This window comes from Vespula pensylvanica, chromosome 10 (assembly GCF_014466175.1).
Source record: "Vespula pensylvanica isolate Volc-1 chromosome 10, ASM1446617v1, whole genome shotgun sequence".
Classification (NCBI taxonomy): Eukaryota; Metazoa; Arthropoda; class Insecta; order Hymenoptera; family Vespidae; genus Vespula; species Vespula pensylvanica.
Window position 1 is genome coordinate 1,007,710 of NC_057694.1, and position 15,068 is coordinate 1,022,777.

General features: G+C 41.3%; 1 long non-coding RNA gene across 1 annotated transcript in view; it reads left to right on the forward strand.

Moving 5' to 3' along the window:
* LOC122632255 overlaps positions 1-15,068 on the forward strand; it is a 31,438-nt gene that overhangs the window by 2,020 nt on the left and 14,350 nt on the right. The window lies entirely within an intron of this gene.

Sequence of the window (15,068 nt, forward strand, 5' to 3'; positions counted from 1 at the left end):
TGTCCCGGACAAAGTCTTTCTCTCGTTTCTAATCTAACAAACTTATTATCTGATCTAACAAACTATTAATATTCCTTGCTTGCAGAACGGGTTCGTTTTTTCATACGCAAAAACTAACTGCAAAGCGAAAAACCGCGTGGAACGGAGGAATATGGCGGCGACGACGGTGTACTACTACCTCGATCGACGAAAATTCTTCTTTTCCCTTTTGTTTTTCTTTCCTTTTGTTTCGTTTTATATTTATTTATTTACTTTTTATATTTCTTCGCTCTCTTTCTTACTTTCTAACTGTGTCGACTTCTCCGATTTATTTCCATTCCAATAGATATTCCTAAAATCCCTCCCCTCTCTCTCTTTCACTTCGTCTTTTCGTTTTCGTTTCTTTCTTGTTTACTTTTAGACAGTTTTTTTTTTTCATCTAAAACCTACCAGAGACATACGTATGTACGTACGTCGTACGAAGCAGACGCGTTTTCTTCGTCGATACTTCTACACGTTGCTTCCTTCGTCTTGCCGGCCGTCTTGTTGCACCCGTTGATTTCCCTGCTGGAATGCGTCGGAGTGTCGTCGTTACTAACTCGAAAACCGACACGAGATATCGAGGATCGACCAATAGGCACGACCCGTGGCAGGGTCCTACGGAACGATCGATCGAATAGGTGCCAGAAAGATGGCTGGCGGGGAGGGAAGCTGCCGGCTTGGAGAGAGAGAGAGAGAGAGAGAGGGAGGGAGGGAGAGCATGAGAGAGAGAGAGAGAGAGAGAGAGAGAGAATGAGAGAGAGGGGCGGAGGGAGGGAGAGGAGAACTACAGAGGAACGTTGCAGTGCAACGGAAATGGGAGCCATCCTCTCTCCTCGCACTGACGAGTTTCTCCAAAACAATATGTATTTTCGTGATAGTACATAACGATGATAAAGGACGAACCGCGAACGAACAAGTACGCGTCTTCCTGTAAATAACTGTTTATTTATAGATGTACCCATATTCTACGTTTCGTTAGTCTCATAAAACTTATATTTATTCATTGTTTTCAAAAGATCAACGTACCGTCGTGCTTAACGCGTTCGGTCACTCGACTTATTATTACTTGCAATTACTTGATAAAAATTCTCATTGTATTTCATTACGTACTTTTAGATACATGGTCGATATTGATTGATGAGGTAATATATATATATATATATATATATATATATACATATATATATATATATGTATATATATATATGACACTTGTATCTTTTTTCTTCCTTTTCTTTTTCTTTTTTCTTTGTGGACCGAAAGAGAGGAAAGAAAAAGAATTGATCTAAGCTTCCCTTCTTACTACTTGCGAGCAACCCCTTAAATGCGATCCCCGAAACGAGTTTAACCTACCTGAATCTTACAATGCGTCTTTGCAGATCGTTGAAAAGGGAAAACAGGATGGGCGATATGTTGACGCGTGAATTCGCAGGATGAGAGAGAGAGAGAGAGAGAGAGAGAGAATAAAAATAAAAAAATAAAAAGAAGATAAAAGAATGGTGGACATCAAAGTTCTCGCCCCTTTTTCTAGGCCCCCACCAAGCGTCATGTCCCGTTGGTCCCCGTACTATACCTTTCCCTCTCTTAAAATCCTTACACCCCCTTTTTTAAGGTGGCCAGCTGCAGGGTCAGTTTTCGACGGACGCGCGCAGTATTAAGATGTTACGTTCAAAATTTCTCATCGATCGATCATCGTATTTCCGTGATTTTCGTGATCGCCGCGATCGTAAGGTTAATCGTGCGATAGAAGAAGAAGAATAACTAAGATCATAGTTGGGAGAATTCAATGGACGAAGAGGAACGATACGCTTTCGTGAGAGAGAGAGAGAAAGAGAGAAAGAAGGAAAGAGGAAAAAGATAAAGAGTGCGAAGATACATCGTTGGATCGTTTCTGCAGTGATGAACGCGTGATGGATATTAAATGGACGCACGGTACGCATCGACAGATTAATTTCATTTACGAAAACGCCGTCACTCTCAATCTAGATTATAATAAATATCTACGTACGTACATAAAATTGTACTGGCATAAAATCGCTTTTACTTCGCTTGCTCCGAATAATTCGAATATTCTTTTATCCTATTATTGTAAAACTTTTCACAAATAATTCACAAGTAATAACGAGATCGTTCTAAGAATTTATTTCTTTATTTATTTTTGTATTTCTTCTTTTTTTTTTTTTTTATTTTTCTTAAATAAATCGCGATAAAGAAACATATAGATACTTTGTATCTCTTAATTACTTAATTACTTAACTTACGTTATCGTCATTCACGAGTACATGAAACCGTGTAAATCTTTCTTTATAACACACGAAGAAAAGATAGAAAGTTAACGTTATGTCACGTAACGATGCACTCTTTGATAACTCGATAAAATCTCGCTCTCTACTCGTCCGTTCGAATTCACCCTCGTTTATCTTTCCGGCTCTCATTCAACCTTCGAATAATTAATCACAAATAGCCCGTTCTGTTTTTCACGAAGTAAAAGGAAGGGGACTGTTCCTTGGCCCTTCTTATTTCAGTCGAATCAGTCGAATTGCGGCGTCGTCGTTTAATTTCGCTAATTTCTTTTCTCCCGTTCGACGTTACGCGACGTTATACGGGCTTGCGTAAGGGGTAAATTCTCTTGGAGTCACCCTCATATCTTCTAGCCTTCTTTTAGTTATCGTTCTTGCGAGGAATAACTTGCGAAGAGAGAGAAAGAGAGAGAGAGAGAGAGAGAGAGAGAGAGAGGAAGTGGAAGAAGTATCAGAGGGGTTGTAAGGACGTTAAAAATCTCGAAAGGGTCTTCCAAAGGGTTGAGAAGAAGAGCGAGGTACGCTAAAGAGATCACATGGGAATGCAGGGCTGAAAAAATAATTACTCCGTGAAGCATAGATGCTGCGAGACGTCAGTCAGTAAAACAATTTCATTGTGGAAACTTAATCGAAGAAATTTTTTTCTTGCTTTTCGTTCGTCATCTTCTTTTCTGTCTTTTTTTCTTTCTTTCTTTTTTATTCTTGATTCTTCGAAGAAAATAGATCTTCATAGTTATCGATGTTATCGATTGTGCGGAGATTCTGTTATATACTTCTCTCTCTCTCTCTCTTTCTCTCTATCCATCTATCCATCTATCTATCTATCTTTCTTTCTCTTCATACTTTGCGTTTGCTTGTTTAATCATCACAACGAGCAATATTTTCACGCAACAACGGACATAAGTACACAGAGAGGGCTTGAAAATTTCATAAAAGGAAGTAGAAGGCAACAGATTAATTAGAGGTGTAGCGAAATAATTGATCGCCTTTCAGATAATGCATTCATTCGAAATTCAATACGAATAAATCGAACAAGTGCGCGCGCAAGTTGTAGCGTTTGTATATGCAAACATATACACGCATACACACACAAGCAAATATTTTGCTATTACTACTATTAATATTATTATTACTATTATTATGATTATTATATATATTATAATCAGGAAAGATGTTTCAGCTTATTTCGATTCGCAAAATATCTATTGAAAAGAAAATACGACCATTATTTTCTTCAAAGTATAAGAAGAAATTAACTTATCATTTAAATTCTATTATCGTCCAGTGGAGAAGATAAAATCGATAAAATTGCTACCGTTCTGACATCTTGATTCTTCTCGTTTCCTTTAAAAACAAATAAGAGGATTATACGTTATGTTTCACTTATTCTTAGATTATTTCAAGATCGTTTTAAAATTTAAAAAAACAAAAGAAAAGGAAGGAAAAAAGGAAAAGGAAAAAAGAAAATTCGATTCCGTCCTAAGGTCATTTATTCGAAATAAATGTTTAAAGATGAGAAGTCGATCGTTGGAATCGAAACTATTCCGATCGGTCGTATTGATCAAAATAAACGAGGAGAACACTGTGACGAACGGAGACGGAACGCTAGATGGGTAGAGAAGGAAAGGGTAGGAGACAGCAGAATGCGAGAAACAGAGAGGGAGATAGAGAGAGATAGAGATAGAGAAAGAGAGAGAGAGATAGAGAGAGAGAATTTGGAGGGGATGAGGAACAGTGAAAAGGGAGACGCGTCTAAAAGGACGGACAGCGAATGAGACAAAGACGAACTAACTGAAAGAGTGTGGGAGAGGGAGAGAGGGTGGATCGGGTAGTGGAGCGAAAGATGGCGTAAAAATGGAGGGTGAAAAATATGGCGTGAGAGTGAGGTTGGTTTCTTTCTTTCTCTCTCTCTCTCTCTCTCTCTCTCTCTCTCTCTCTCTCTCTCTTTCTTTTTCGTATTTCTCCCTCCCTCGATGCCATTCCATTTCTCTCGAAATTTTATGGGAGATCCTGCGGGAATACTACTGCCGAAATACGCCGTAAGATTTCAAGATTTTTGTACGACGTTTCTCTTCCCTCGGGCACGGGACAACTTTTTAAGATGATTTCCATTAGCAAATCTAAGAGAGAGAGAGAGAGAGAGAGAGAGAGAGAGAGAGAGAGAGAGAGAGAGAGTTGAGAATAGAGGGATGCGCGTTGTTTAGTCCCACGATTCGCAAATGGAAACGATCTTAAAAGCATCGTGACTGTTCATTAAGAGAAATATATGAAACATTTTCGTCAATCTTCGTCTTTATCGTGCTACTTTTACACTGAAATACTTTTTGTAATTCACTTTTTGAAATTATTACGAGTTAATAGATCGACAACGATAATCTATTTTGCTTTACAGAAAAAAATATTAGACGAGTATTTTCTTAAAGAAATATTTTATATCGTAATAGAAACATATCGAAATTTCTGAAAGAGTTTATTGAATTTGTATTATTTGTTCTTACATTAGAGATGTTAACCTTTGAATGCTTAATGGTAAGAGAGTGAGTGGTTAAGTGCACGCATAAACATAATCCTAACGCGATTATGTAGATAGCTTAATATTCCAAGAGCGTACCTATTAGACCACTTTATATTTGTACTATGATATATTAGTGATTTCGTGAGAAGGAAAAACTTAGGGGAGGGTGATAGAGGGAAAGAAAGGGGAGGAAAGAACGAAAAACAGGAAAAGAAAAAATAAATCGATCGAGTCATCGTTTACGAAAGTTTTCCACTTATAAGAGAACGATAGAAAGAAGAGAGAAAGAGAGAGTAAGAGAAAGAGAGAGAGAGAGAGAGAGAGAAGGAGGGGGGAGGGAGAGTATCGGACTCGGCGGAAGCTCTAACTTTACAAATTTTCTCACATTCCGACTAATTCAAGGCTACCGGGGCCAGCGCGAACGAGTGAAAAAGAGACAGAGATTCGTTAGATAGAAAGAGAGGGGAGGAAGGCGGCACCAGAGTTAAAACAAACATTTTTGCGCGTGCGAGCTTCGGCCATAAAGCTTTGCCCGGCCAAATGCATCGGTTGGCTGTTGCATAAGACTCTAGAATAGCTTCGGAAAATGGTGGACCTTCTCTCTCCTAGTCTTTTTCTTTTTTAGATACGGCGCCGGCCGTAGCAACGCACTTCGGATTTTGCGTTTCCCAAATGATTTTCTTAAAGTGACTTTGTTTTCCATCGTCGATCTATCTACACGCTACACGTGTATCAACCGAGAATCATTTTCTACGGGTACTTTGGCTCTTGACAAAAAGTAATCCATTCGAAAATTCAATTCGTACTGCTAATTAATCGATTTAATTAGTGTTCGGTATCGAAGATAAGACAGAAGAATGAAAAAAAAAAAGAAGGAAAAAGAAAAAAGAAGAAGTGATTTAATTTTCGTCGAATGAACAAAACGTTCGACCTTGAAAAAAAAATTATTTGTTAACATTCTTAAATTAACGCAAAGGCGACTCTGGTTTAAGTCATCGATGGAAATCCGTTTTATAGCAGAACAGAAATGATCTCGATGTTTAGAACATCTCTTCGACGACCCACGTCAATGCCTCGTTGCACAATTCGGTAACCGTGCAAGAATAAACGCTTCAAATGGAGGATGAAGCTTTTTTCGAGAAAAAGGAAGAGCGAGAGAGAGAGAGAGAGAGAGAGAGAGAGAGAGAGAGAGAGATACAGTTAAAAGAGATGGATGATTAAAATGCGAACTTTTGCCAAGTACCAATGTCTCTCGTATATCGAGAACTACGGACGAAGAATTGTCATTTAATTATTATCATTATTATTACTATTATTATTATTTTCATTATGATTATTATTCTTACTATTAGTATTATAATCTTTTTTTTATATCTATTTGAATAATTTGTTTTTTTTTCCGAAATAATTTGCACGTAATTTCAGAGCAATTCCTATTGTACTTATTTAAGAACTGACTGGATCATGTTGCACATATTTAAAATGATGAATATATGTTCGCGTATATCTGTAATGAGCCGGACTTTTTATTATTATTACTGTTATTATTATTGTTGTTATTATTATTATTATTATTATTATTATTATTACTATTATTATTATTATTATTAATAATACTATAGTTATTAAGGAACTAAAATTTGAATCGAGATTTAGATAGAAAAAAAAGAGAAGATACCATTCTTGGAAAATAAGATCAATACTATTGTTGATCGGCGTATCGACGAGTAGCCGTTAATTAACGCTCGATATCGGAAGGAGTTAGAGTAATTAAAATTATTTATTAAAACATAGCTCGCCGGAAATAAATGTGGAAGGAGCAGAGAAGTGGAGCCGGCGCAGAGAGGTGCGATCCGATTAAAATCTAATTTTTCACGGATACTCTCTTAATTAAAACATTAAATTGATTGCGGCGTGAGGTCGAGCGTCGAAGTGAGAGGAGGTGGAGGTTCGGGGGTGGCGATGGGGGAAGAATGAGGAGGGGGTGGTTTGGAGATGAGGTGGAGGTGAGGTGGAGGAGAGGTGGAGGAGAGGTGGCAGTGTCTTCTCAAGGCAGACACCGAGGAAGGGCTCGAAGGGTGAAGGGTTAGAGGTACGAGAGGCAGGCATGGGGGTTCGTGTTAAAATAAATGAAAATGAAATCAATTATAAAACTGTTTGAGGAGCCTCTGAGGAGCAGGCAGTACTCGATAGATGGATGGTTAAATGGATGGCCGGGCCGCTGTAGGTTGATCTTGAATTTTCTTAATTAAAAATCCACAGACTTTGCTTTCAATTAAAAACACGAACGTCGCGCTACTCTCCTTCGTTATGCCTGTCGACATCGGAAACGGGAGAATACGTACGTAGATATGTAAATCAAACCGGTCGTGCGAAGAATCCGAACGTTTCACGTGGTACTATTGTATTTTTAATCGATCTTTTATTTTTTCCGACGACAAAGACGTGTAAGGGAAATGGTGAAGGGAGTTTTCACGAAATCCTTTCTTGACAATTGCGTTGAACTTGAAAATCGAATGAAATTGTAAACAAAAGAAAGAAAAAATCTTTCGCGTTAAGAAGTCCAACTTACAAGAAAGACAGAGAAAGAGAGAGAGAGAGAGAGAGAGAGAGAGAGAAAGAGAAAGAGATATAGAGAAAGAGAAAGATTCAGAGTTACGTATCTAATCTCTTCAAGATCCTCCTGCCGCTAGGACATCGTCTCGATTTATGAGCCTCCTAAATCTTGTCCGCTCTGCCGGCCTTCTCGCCTTACCCCGCCGAGGACTTCTTTTGTCCTCGCGCACTTTTGCACTTTTAAAACTTTCTTCGTCGCGAAAATTTCATTATAAGTAGCTTCGCCGCTATGGCGTTCGCGATAAGAGGAGGGAACTTGGGTCGCGGCATGGTTTACACCGCGAGATGTGAAATATTACCGGATTTTCAGCAACTCTTCCTTTGGCGAGTCTAACCTTTAAAAGGAAAAAAAAAAGATTTTCTTCTGATAAGAGGTATACGAATAAGAAAAGAAAGAAAAGAAGGAAAACAGAAAGAAAGAAAGAAAGAAAGAAAGAGAGAAAGAGAAAGAGAAAAAAAGAGAAGAAGAAAAAAGCAATTAACTCGTACGTCTTTCGGCCGTTGTCTTTAGAAAATCGTTCAGTCCCGTATTCTTCATAAACGCTTCGCGGACAATACCGCCCCTTAAGTCCTCTCTTGCTCTGCTTTTTCTTTTTTCTTTTTTTTTTTTGTCTTCTTCTTCACCGCTACGGCCCTTTTGTTTCGCTACGCAAAACAGAGCAGACAGAGCGGGCACAAAAGGAAGAGGCTCGAACAATAAGCTTCGTAGTTGGCGACCTCGAGTCGAAATGGGGCCAGCAAAACCGCAATCGACGGAAAAGACTAAAAATCACATTTCGAGCCGGCAACACGCGAACTCTAAATGCGTTCACGATCATCACGGATATATCCGTTGGAACGTATCCTGACACTTTGATTTTGTATTTCTTTTTTTATATCGACGAACGATCGAAAAAGATATCGACAATTCTTTTCTCTCTCTCTCTCTCTCTTTTTTTTTTTATAAAATACTCGACCAAGATTAAAGTTGTTTAACGAATTGCTTTTGTTGATTCTCCTTTTTAATTTTGTTTACGTTTGTTCGTCGAACGTATTCAATCGACTTTTCCTTCGTCCGTTTGAAGAAATGAAAAGGAGAAGAACACCTTGCGCGCAGTTAGTCACGATATCTCGGCTATGAAGCTGCAGCTGCTCTCGAGCAGTCGGGAGGTCATAGCATATGCCACGGTGGTCGACGGTTCCCCGGCTCTTCCGATTGTTCACGTGTTATGTACATGGAGTATACGGACGTTCGGTTTGGACGCGGTACGGTCACGCGGATTACCCTCGATCTATTATTCTCAAAGATCACAGTACGGACTTATATAAACGTAGTTGAGAGGACGCGATCGAGGAAGTTGATAAAAAATATTTTCGACGTAGATCTACGATCTATATTTCATTACTTATGGAAAAAGGAATAGGACGAAACACCGATCAAAAAATTTAGGTCATATTCATTGGTCAGCTATGATCGTGAGGATCGATGAGACCGCATCGCGTGCTAAGAATACGGCAATTACTATATTTCACGTTTCTCCTTGGTTATTCGAGAACTCAACTCGATGAGAATTATTAAACATTTTCAAAGACTTTTGTCAAAGATCCAGACGTGGAATAATCTTTTTTCGAAGAAACGTCTCCGTTTCCGAGTTCGAAGTTTATTTTTTTCAAGAAAGAAATATCAACGAATGAAAAAGTGGCCGCAGGGTTGATACTGCTAAGATGATTCTTACTTTTCGTGAGGAAAAGGGTTGGGATGGGTGCAGGTGGGTGGGTTGGAATGGGAAGGAGGAAAAAGGATCTTGAGGAGGAAGTCGGACGAGAAGATGAATCGTCCGCAAATTGCGGGGAAAAAGGTAAAACTTGGCTGTGGTAAGTTTCTTATTCTACTATACTTCTACTTCTTCTTCTTCTTCTACCGACCGTGAGGTCGGCCGACTCGATTTTTGTTTTCATTTGATTACTTCCCCGGCGTATACTTTGACGAAGGGAGTGTGAGAAAACTCGAAACGGAGTAAGTTCGCACGAGGGAGGAAGTCGAATCGTGAGGATCCAGTTATTATAGTATATTCTCCTTCCTCCAAGATCGATAGCAGGTAAACCTAGACTTGCCAAAATAAATGGGGTAGGTAAACGCGATGTCGGGGGTGTAATTTGCGTGCGTGTGGCCTCGTGTGCTGGATAGGTGTTGAGTAAGGTTAGTCAAAGTTCAAGCCAGCAACGGTTCATGCGTCAGGTTCAAACGGACATTTGCTTAGGAATAACTTTAACGAACGATTCAGCGTTTAAAATCATCAGGAGTGTATATAATACTTTCTCACGATTCTTTCTCTTTTCTCTTCTTCATTTTCTTTATCCTTTTCGTCTCGACTCTTTCCCGGACTTCTTCTCTTCTCCGTGTCACCAGCCAAGGGATTACTTTCTCATTTAGATTTTATCTCGACGCTCGACGTTGTCCCATCCTTTCTTTCTCTCTCTCTCTCTCTCTCTCTCTCTCTCTCTTTCTCTCTCTTTCTCTCTTTCTCTTTTTCTTTCTCTCCTGCTTTCAGTCCGTCTCTCATGTTCGTCTCAAACGGCCATTTCCCACTTCCTTCCCCCGGACTTCTCTCCCCGTGGCCAGATCCTTTGTTTTTACTAATTACCCAGGACATCAGCTATTGACCTCTTCCACCTTTACCCACCTCCCGCCTCAATCTTCTCTCCTTTCTACTTCGCCAAGCGATCATTAGGCGACTAGCCAAGAGAGTGTCCCCCCCCACTCCTCCTCCTCTTCCTTCTTCTCCTCTTACTCTTACTCTTACTCATGGTGTTCCACCTCATTTTACCGCTTCTCTTCCTTTTTCTTCTCGTTTTGCTCTTCTTATAGAGAAAATAACGCTTTCGTAAAAGCTTCGCTCATGTATTTCACGAATAGGAATAGTTATCGGGATAGGGTTCGAAAGGTCCTGCCCGTGGAATCGTCCATCGACACGGGGTCGAGAACTATGTAGATGATCGCACACGCAGCTGTCAGGACAAAAAATCAGACTCGATTGTTTTATCCCTTCTCGGGTCGCCCGATGGTCAACCGGTCTTTCTCTTATTATTATGATTATACGTAGCTAGGGTAGCCGAAAATGCAGGGAGATAGATGTACGAGGGAAGAAACGGTTTCATCCCCCTTGTCCAGACTCGAAACCGTCCTACCTGCCGATTTTTCATACTCTTCTTTTCCTTCTCCCTCTTTATCTCTTTCTCTTTCTTTTTTTTCGATCTTTTTTCGAAGATCAAGCTCGTCGAGAAGTAGTAGAGAAAGAACGAAAGACACAACCCTTCGTCGAGCCGGATGAAATTTAATTTTCTTTCTTTCTCTGTCGTTTTCTTTCTCCTTCTCCTTCTCCTTCTCCTTCTCCCGAGGTCTTCGCGTTGAACAGAAGCCCTGTAAATAACAGAAGTGACCTTCGGATGCGCCACATGCTACACATTGGACGTCCACATATGCAAATCACGACGGGACTATTGTGCGCTTTACCGGTACCCCTTAACCCCCTTCTCCTCCTTTCCTCCTCTCTACTTACCCCTCTTCATTTTCTTCAACAAAAAGATTCAGGTCAAACTCTCATCCGGTTAGAAATTTTTATTTTTCGATCAGTCGAGTAACAAAAGGGGTCACCCTGATGTCGTGTTCTCTGTAAGAAGGGCTAGAAAGAGAGATATACGAACGAAGGGTGGAGAGAAGGAAGGATAACCGAGACAAGACCATTCACTTTTCTCGATGCATAACGGTCGAGAGAGAGAAAGATATACCTATATATACATATATATATATATATAAAAACTCGAAAAGGGAGAGAAATAGAGAGAGACAGAGAGAAACTCGTAAGACAATCGATACAATTACGAGGTACAACCATCATCGTGGTAGGGACTTAAGAAAGAGACGTGTACGAGTTCTTTAACCATTTTCTTTTATACTCGCGGATATTCGAATTACCCTCCGGCACTTCTATTGAAGAGATTCCTCGGACGAAAGAGGGTTGAAAATAGGGAGTCTCGTGTGTTTTCATCCTATTCACTTTTTCTTTTTCTTTTCTATTCTTTTCTTTTTTTTTTCTATACGCGAAAACGATTAAATATAAAACGAACTGTAAAATCGTCGTTTCGGAATCTCCAAGTCGGGCAAGTTGTAGAGAGAAATTCACAGTGCGAGACGATTTCGTTGGTCCATACGTCGTCGTTGTCGTCGTAGTCTCGTACAAGGGCAAAATTGTGTGAGCGCGTATCTCTGCAGGTAGTAATAAGATCTAGTCGCCCTATCGACGAAAGGCTCGCGCGAGGGAATGCCGCTGGAGAATTTCCAGAGGCGAGGCACGCCGTCCTGGGGGTGGCCTACCATCCCTCGTGGAAGCGCGATGGAACGAGCTGCGGTCAACGCCAGGATTCGAAATACGATGGTGTACGTATTCGGTTAGGTTGCGTACGCAACGTTCGTGTGTTAACCTTACTGTCACGCCGGCGACCGAAGCACGTGAAGCCGCATCGGCTCCTCGAAATTGTTATTGGACGTCGAGGGCGAATTCGTATTCCTTCGAAATCGACCGAATCGTTTAGTTATCAATTCCTTTCTCGACATCTTCATTTTCTCTGATAGATTGACTTCCGTCAAAGATATGTTTCGATATTTTTTTCAAAATTTTGACGCTATTGTTTTTTATCGTTTCTGATTCTTTCTTTTTTTTTTTTCCTTTTTTATTACGTCGCATCAACGTATCATCGACGAAGGAAAGATCTTATAGGACGATGTAGCACGTAGCTAAGGAAAAATCGAAAGATCGCTCGATCATTTTAGATATGCTCGATCAAAGTCTCATAAAGCAGAGAGAAGCAGGGGCTGCGGTCAACAGCAGGATTTGGAATACACGGTGAACGTGAAGTCCATTCTGCCGTGCGCGTAACAACGCCGTGCTAACCTTACTGTCACGCCGAAGCCAAAGGGATGTAAAGCCACGATAACGCCTCCGAATCGTTATTGTGTACGACAGAGAAACCACCCCTCGGTCGTTCATCGAACCACCCCGAAAACAAAGTGTCGATCCTAAATTATCGAAAAATAGCGGCCGCTCGGGCGTAGATCTTCATTTTCCTTTTATGAAACTGGGAGGATTAAAAATGTTACAATATTGTTAAGGAAATAATTTTATTATCATAATACATAGAAAGAATAAGCGAGTTCGCAACGTTATTACAATTATCGATTAACCCTGTTATCAAAGGAAAATCAATTTATTCCGATAGCTGAAACGGTTGACATGATTTGGTCGTTTCGATCGGTAGTAAGATTCGATCTCCTTTAAGGGCTAACGTAATAGCTATGTAGGTATACGTAATGGTTGGTCTATATCTTCCGAGTCAAGAATCGAAGAGTCGAACTGCTAGTTGGGATGCACTTGACGTAAGCCAGGGAAAATTCGTGGGCGCGAGTAAGCGTCGCCGTGGAGCCGAGACTCGGTTCATGACTCTCGGATAGAGGGTGGAGGGAAGAGAAGGATGAGGACGAAGAGGGTAGGAAGAGGGAGAGGGATGTTGGACGAAGCGGATAGCAGTGACGATGGTGGTAGTGCGATGGTAATGGTAGTGGTGGTGCTGGCGGTGGTGGTGGTGGTAGTGGTGGTGACTGTGTAGGAGGGTGGTGGTGACGAAGGGGTCGGCGAGGGGTGGAGGCGGAGGGCTAGCCAGCGAGAACGTCCGAGAGAGGGTTGGTGGCTCGCTACACGGCATCGGCATACGGAGGTTTGGCCGGTGGTGTTGCGGGGGTCGGTGTGTGGCGGCCGATAGAAGCGGCGAAGAGGTGAGGTGGGGGTGCTCAGCACGGGGCCACGGCGCAGTTGCTACTCAGACACGGGGATGCTCGCAATGCCTCTATCAAAGGTTACCGAAATTTAGCGAAAATATCCGTTGTTTAGCGCGCGTCTCGCGTTAATTCGCGAGCCGAAAAAAAAAGGAAGGAAAGAAGTCGCGTCTTTTCTCGCGAGGTGTTTTTACGACGGGAGCGCGAAATTCGGTTATCGTTCGAGGAGTTCTTGCTCCTTTGCGCGGAGAGCGAAGGGTTTTGGTAAAGGGGGATCGAGGAGGGTTGGGTGGGAAGTCGGTGGGAGGGTAAAAGGAAAAGGAAAAAAAAAGAGAAAGAAATAAGATCAAAGTAGAAAAGAGGAAGGGAAAGGAAAGGAAAGGAAAGGAAAGGAAAGGAAAAAAAAGGAAAAGAAAAGATCGCTTGGAAGGAATCGGAGGATGATTGTGCAGAAGGATGAGGAAGAACGAGGAGAGTAGAAAGAGAAGGAAGAGGAAAAAGAAGGATGGATGGAAGGAAGGAAGGAAGAAAGGAAGGAAGGAAGGAAGGAAGGAAGGAAGGAAGTATGAAAGGAAGGACGAGGAAGTCGTCGCGTGGCTCCTTAGGAAGATCGCACCGCGACGTGCCAGCAGACACTGCCGCGCCGCGAGAAACACGTGGGGGAGAAAAGTCCGGGAAAGCGCGACGAGATAGGGAGTGAGCGAGGGAGAAAGAGAGAAGGAGGAGAAGGACGGAGGGAGCGTCCCGACGCGTCTTATCACGACGCGCAAGGAGCGACGCCGCGCGCCTCCTCTTTAGAAGGGGAATGAGATGAAGGTGGAGGGGACGCTTCTCTTTCTCTCTCTCTCTCTCTCGCTCTTGCTTTCTCTCTCTTTCGCTCTCTCGGTCTCTCACTCTCGCACTCGAGAAGCACTACTGAGGAGCGGGGCGGGGGTGGCAAAGACGCTCATTCGTTCCTCGAGTCACGTGGCCCCCTTCTTATTCCGTGCTTTTTCCTTAGAGAAGCGCGCGGGAGCTTCGAACGTAGACTCGAGGCCGACGCCTGAGATGCGACGCCGCTCACGGCCCACCCAAGCCCCTCTCGAGCTCTCTCGAGTATCATCATTCGATCGACCATTCGCTTTTCATCTTCTTCTTCTTCTTCTATTTCTTTTTATTTTTCTTCCTTTTTTTTCCTCTCTTCGATTCGTCGTTTATCCTTTTCTTTTTTCTCTTCTTCTTCTTCTTCTTCTTCTTCTTCTTCTTCTTCTTTTTCTTCTTCTTCTTCTCTTTCTATTTCTCTTTCTTTTTCATTCTTTTCCTCATTTTTCAGTTTTCATCGAAAACGGTTTGATAAATACACTTTGTTGTTTAAAAGGATTAAATTATCAACGTAAGCTAACGTACTTAGTTTTTAAATATATTTACGCGTTTATCGATCTTTTCTCGCATATAGATATATTCTCTTTGCAATTCGATAAATTTTTCATTTATTTTACTTATATCGTTTACTTTCTTTCTTTTTATCTTTTTTTTCTTTTCTTTTTTTTTTTCTTTGTCTATGGTCAGATGGGAATAGTATGCTATGCTTCCTTCCGTATATTGGGATGCAAGATGTCGATGATAATTCGATGTCGACTTTGAAAGAAATGGAAATGGCAATAGAGTTAGAATGGGTTAGAAATGTTCCTCGGTCCCCCTCGATGCCAATAATGCGACGATCGTTCGCGAAATAATTCGAAATAGGAAAAATCGTGCGAAAAAGAAACAAAAAAAAGAGAGAAAAAAAATAAGTCGCGTACTCGCCCCGTATGCGATGATAGTTCAT